The sequence below is a fragment of the Bos grunniens genome, chromosome 25, assembly GCF_055505025.1.
Source record: "Bos grunniens cultivar Pamir isolate PY7600 chromosome 25, Bosgru_T2T1.0, whole genome shotgun sequence".
In the NCBI taxonomy this organism is placed as follows: Eukaryota; Metazoa; Chordata; class Mammalia; order Artiodactyla; family Bovidae; genus Bos; species Bos grunniens.
This window is the reverse complement of record NC_141189.1, coordinates 30031832-30037831: the sequence shown is the minus strand read 5'-3', so window position 1 is coordinate 30037831 and position 6000 is coordinate 30031832. Positions and strand designations below refer to the sequence as shown.

The following is a 6000-nucleotide window of genomic DNA, read 5'->3' as shown; positions in this document are numbered from 1 at the left end:
TCCAGGCAGGAATACTGGAGTGGGTTGCCACTTCCTTCTCCAGGGGATCTTCCCAACCCAGAGATCGAACCTGGTCTCCTGCATTGCAGGCAGAGTCTTTACAGTCTGAGCCACCAGGGGAGCCCATCACTTTCACAATGCTATTACACAAATTTTGGTGCTTGTCTCCAGAGATCCCGAACCCTATGGTACCTGGATATACAACCATCCCTTGGTCTCTGCAGAGGATTGATTCTAGGACTCCCCCAGGACACCAGAATCTATAGATGCTCAAATCTCTTACAGAAAATGATGTAGTATTTGTGTATAACCTTAAGCATAGTCTCTCATGTACTTTATATTTTTTATATTTATTTTTGGCTGCTGTGGGTCTTGGTTGCTGCTCACAGGCTTTTCATTGCATGGCTTCTCTTGTTGGAGAGCACAGGCTCTAGGCTCATGGACTGTAAAGTGTGGGCTCAGTACTCATGGCCCACAGGCTTAGTTGCCCGCAGCACTGCGATCTTAGTTCTCAGACCAGGGATTGAACCCACGTCCCTTGCAATGGCAGGTGGATTCTTTACCACTGGAGCACCAGGACAGTCCCTCCCATTACATTTGAAATCATCTCTAGTTTCCTTATGTAGGTATACCTTGCTTGCTCTATTGAGTGTCACCTGATTGCTCTTCACAGATCTTGCCTTTTATACAGATTGAAGGTTTACGGCAACCCTGCACACGGCAAGTCTATCGGCGCCACTTGTCCAGCAGCGTTTGTTTACTTTGTGTTTCTGTGTCACATGTTGGTAATTCTGCAATATTTCAAACATTTTTGTTGTTGTTATGTTTGTTATGGTGATCTGTGATCAGTAATCTTTGATGCTACTATTATCACTCAGATCGTAGAATTTTTAGCAATAAAGTATTTTTTAATAAAGATACATACATTTTTAAGACAGAATACTATTGAATACCTAAGAGACTAAAGTATAATGTAAACATAGCTTTTACATGCACTGGGAAACTGAAAAAAAAAATCATGTGACTTGACCTACTTTGATATTTGCTTTATTGCAGTGGTCTGGAACCAAACCCATAATTTCTCTGAGGTCTGTCTGTAACACCTAGTATAAATACTATGCAAATAGTTGTAAATACAATGTAAATGCTATGTAAATAGTTGCCAGCATGGCAAATTCAAGTTTTGCTTTTCGGAACTTTCTGGAATTTTTTTTTCCCAAATATTTTTGACTCTTGAATGATTGACTCTGTGGGTGAAGAACCTCCAGATACAAAGAGCCTGCTGTGTGTGTGTTAGTCACTCAGTCGTGTCTGACTCTGAGACCCCACAGACTGTGGCTTACCAGGCTCCTCTGTCCATGGGATTTTTCAGGCAAGAATACTGGAGTGAGTTGCCATTTCCTCCTCCAAGGGATCTTCCCAACCCAGGGATTGAACCCAGATCTCCTGGGTCTCCTGGTGTTTGGAGGTAAACTATATGGATGCCTTTAACTTACTTTGAAAAGCACCACAAAAATGAGGTGGATGGATGAATGAACATAGACCGAGATGGATGGATAGATGGATGGAGAGTTCAGTGGAGGGGTAAAAGGAGGGAGATTAGTAGGTGGAACAAGGGAAGACAGAAGATGAAAGAAAAGATAAATGATAAAGCAAGTTAAGTAAAATGTTAACTACAGATATACATGGTTGGTTGGTCCATACATGTCCACTATATGATCTTTCCATCTTCCTGTATGTTTAAAATATTTTTGCAACAGATGTCGAAAAACTATATGCAAAATATAATAACTGTATAATACATGTAGACAGATATATCAAAATAAAATATTTGATATCAAATAATATCAAAATAAACTCAAAAAACAAAAGTTATTTCTGGCAGTAGAATTATTGGTAATGTGGACTGTCTTTTTAAGATGCTTTTCTTTTTTATTTCCCAATTTTTGACCAATAAGCCTGTATCACTTTGATAAACAGGGGATAGGGAGAGATATTTGAGCAAAAAAGGTCATCAGAGAAGAATGTTTAATGCCCCTTATTTTCTCGTTTGGGATTTTAAAGCTGGGAACATCTCTGAAAATAATACATTGTAAAGAACAGAAGGTCTCACTGAGGCCTCCTCCTGGGCTATGACCCTCGAGAGCAGTTGGAGGGAAAGAAAACTGGAACATTTTTCTGGAGCAGAGCCACGGGACCTGTCTGCAGCTTGGGCTCAGGCAATGTGCTAATATGTTTTAGGCAAGTGGAATAATTTTCCCACAGGAGACGCCCTGGGAAAGTGTCTGAGAGTCAAATGGGGTGGCAGTCATGAGGGTTCCTTGATTCTGTTTTGACCATAAACTGTAAGTCAAGGCTATGAGTTTAAATATAAATCCTGTTATCTCCCTCTGTTCCTTCCAGACACAGAGCAGCATTTCTGGGAGATCCTTTCATCCTGGACCAGGAAAAGAGACAGATGATCCTGTGTGGGAGAGGCGCTGTCCTCAGGATCCCAGGACCCCAGTCTATCTCTGTCCTAAGAGCAGAATCCTCTACCCAAACATGTCAGTTTTGAGCTACCACCCAGGCAAAAGTATATGCAAGTCATTTTTTAAGTTCAAAACTATGCTTAGAATTCGCATAGTTACTGATAACAAAAGCCTAAAGGAAGTCAAGAATTTCCTTTCTGTCTGCATTGCTTAAAGTGTTCAGTGATTATGACATTGTTGATGTTGTGTTGGTTTTCCTGTCAAAAGGTTCTAGTTATAAATGGACTCTGTGATTTACATCACTTATTTACATGGGGGCACATTTTACATCATGTTTTCACATTCCATATTACTTTATTGGGAAGTGAAGATTAACAAAGGCATCTTGGACTGGCAGGGAGAAAACATAATATTCTATAGCTCTTGGTGCTGTCAACTATAAATTGGCACTTACCAATTTCATTGCCGACCACTGAACAACAGCATTTGCCATCTGCCTCTGTGGAGACTGAACACTGTGCTGTTGTAGCTGTTGACCTTCAACACCCCTGAGGGAGTTCAGGGTGGAGTGAGGCACTCTGTGCTCCAGGAAATCTGGTGGGACAGGTCTTTAGATCAGTTCAGTTCAGTTCAGTTCAGCCGCTCAGTCCTGTCTTACTCTTTGCGACCCCATGAATCACAGCACGCCAGGCCTCCCCGTCCATCACCAACTCCCAGAGTCCTCTCAAACTCACATCCATCGAGTCAGTGATGCCATCCAGCCATCTCATCTTCTGTCGTCCCCTTCTCCTCCTGCCCCCAATCCCTCCCAGTATCAGGGTCTTTTCCAATGAGTCAACTCTTTGCATGAGGTGGCCAAAGTATTGGAGTTTCAGCTTCAGCATCAGTCCTTCCAATGAACACCCAGGACTAACCTCCTTTAGGATGGACTGGTTGGATCTCCTTGCAGTCCAAGGGACTCTCAAGAGTCTTCTCCAACACCACAGTTCAAAAGCATCAATTCTTTGGCGCTCAGCTTTCTTCACAGTCCAACTCTCACATCCATACATGACCACTGGAAAAACCATAGCCTTGACTAGACGGACCTTTGTTGGCAAAGTAAGGTCTCTGCTTTTCAATATGCTATCTAGGTTGGTCATAATTTTCCTTCCAAGGAGTAAGCGTCTTTTAATTTCATGGCTGCAATCACTATCTGCGGTGATTTTGGAGCCCCAAAAAATAAAGTCTGACATTGTTTCCACTGTTTCCCCATCTATTTCCCATGAAGTGATGGCATAGATAGTTGGATGTTTTTAGGAACAGATTTTATAATCTCAATCCTTGCATCTCCCCATATCTAGAAAAGTACTAAATCCCTTCATGGTGACATCAGATCCTCATGACTAGCAGAAAACCTTTTGTAAAATGAGTGCATAATGGTGTTGAACTCCCCCGTCACCAAAACCTTATATATTCTCTCAGAGATATCTGGGGTGCTGCCTTCTGGGCTGCAGTACTCATTTTGCCTCAAATAAAACTTAGCTCACAACTCTCATGTTGTGCATCTTTTTAGTCAACAGTGCTAAAACTGGTGCTAAATACCATCATTATTTCACTTTCAGCCCATACTTTGTGGATCCCTACCATACGCCAAGCACTGTCTAGTCACTAGAGCAGTGGGATAAAACATAGACCAAAAACGTGGCCCTGTTGGGTTTTATATCCTACAACAGAGAGAAAGACAAACATAAAATGGATCAGTAAATGTATGAGGGACAGAAGGTGTAATAAGTTAAATGCTGCTGCTGCTAAGTCGCTTCAGTCGTGTCCGACTCTGTGTGACCCCATAGACAGCAGCCCACCAGGCTCCCCCGTCCCTGGGATTCTCCAGGCAACAACACTGGAGTGGGTTGTGCTCCCCTAAAAGATAAGTCCACCTGATGCTGAATCTGACCTCTGTACCTTGACACCGAATTAAATCTCAAAGATGGAGTTCTGGATGAGGCAGAAAAGAATGATTTTATTACTTTGCCAGGCAAAGGGGGACACAGTGAGGTAATACCTCAAAACTGTGTGTCCTGACCTGGAGCAAGTAATGAAGAGTTTTATAGTGATAGTTCAAAGAGGACATGATCAGCTTATGAACATTCTTCTGATTGGCTCACAGTGAGAATACTGGGCATCAGTGTCATCAACCTGGGGTCTACATGCTTGTGGGCAGCACACAGTTAACTTCTCCCACCTGGACGGGGGTTTTCAGTCTCTGAAAAACAGCTTGTTTTGTGTATCCCTTGAGGGGGAACCAGGACCTTGCCCCAAGGCTTGTGCATATCTCAGCATCCCCTCTCTTTCCTAATTAGCATCTGCTTGAACCTGCCCTTTGGGACTCAGGGAAAGTCTTGGAGGCTGAATGAAGCCTACTTCCTATAATTCAGAAGTGGAGGACACAGAAAGGCCCATGTGCCCAGGAGCCCTACAAGGTCCTGCTCGGCTCTACATCTGGGACCTGGGAATATGATGTGATTTGGAAAAAGAGTCTATGCAGATATAATAGAATAAAGGAGTTGGAGAAAAGATTATCCTGGATTAAAGTGGTGGCTAGAAAACCAATGATGTGCCCTGATAAGAGAAGCAAAGGAGAGAACACAAAGAGGAGATGGCATTACGAAGATGGAGGCAAAGACTAGAGTGATGTGTCTACAAGCCAAGGAAAGCCGCCACCAGAATCTAGGAGAGGAGCATGAAATCTATTTTCCCATAGAGCCTCCACAAGGAACCAACCCTGCCAGCATCTTGATTTCAGACTTCTGACCTCCAGAACCAGGAGACAATACAATTCTGTTGTTTTAAGAGCTTGTGGTCATTTGTTACAGCAGCCACAAGAAACTAATACAAAAGAGACTTAAAACTATGGAGAAAAATAATAAACATTAAAAAAAGAACAGGAAATGCTGGAGAGTGGTGATTTTTAAAAGAAGAGGTTGGGAAAGGAGTGTTTGAAAAGGTGACATTTGAGCAAAACTTGAAAGAGGTGAGGGATGAACAATTTGGATGGTGAACCAAGATCTTTGCTGGGAGAAGACACGGGGAGGCCCACGTGGCTGCAGAAGGGAGGGAAGAAGAGCGTCCTAGAGAAGGGGTTGTGGCATGACCATGTGAGCCTTTGTAAGGCTTTTCATTTTTATTCCGAATAAGATGAGCCATTGAAGAATTCTGAGCAGAGGTGGGGATACGATCTGACTTTCCCTTTAAAGATGACCCTGACGGCGTGTTAAGAACAGACTGTAGGAAACGAGGGTGGTGGTGGGGAGACCAGGAGAGGAGATGGTCACGGGTGCCAGGTGAGAGGGGACCAGGTCTCAAATCAGGACAGAGCGCAGTGAGAAGCACTCAGATTCTGAAGGCACTTCGACGGGAGAGGAAATAGGATTTACCAATGGATATTTCTGTCTTTTTTTCAGCATTTTAAGGAAAGATAAGCAAATTCCAACTTGTTGAATTCTTTTTGCAACCACTCTTCAGAACAGGGATGGGGGAGTACAGTAACGGA

The 6000-nt window shown here is 43.0% G+C and overlaps 1 long non-coding RNA gene across 1 annotated transcript in view; it reads right to left on the bottom strand.

Moving 5' to 3' along the window:
* Window positions 1–1923: 1923 nt before the first annotated feature.
* Window positions 1924–6000, bottom strand: part of LOC147345385 (uncharacterized) — an 87728-nt gene continuing 83651 nt past the window's right edge. The window contains exon 3 of the long non-coding RNA XR_015154704.1: window positions 1924–3065. This is a non-coding gene — a long non-coding RNA (uncharacterized LOC147345385). The remainder of the gene's footprint in view (window positions 3066–6000) is intronic.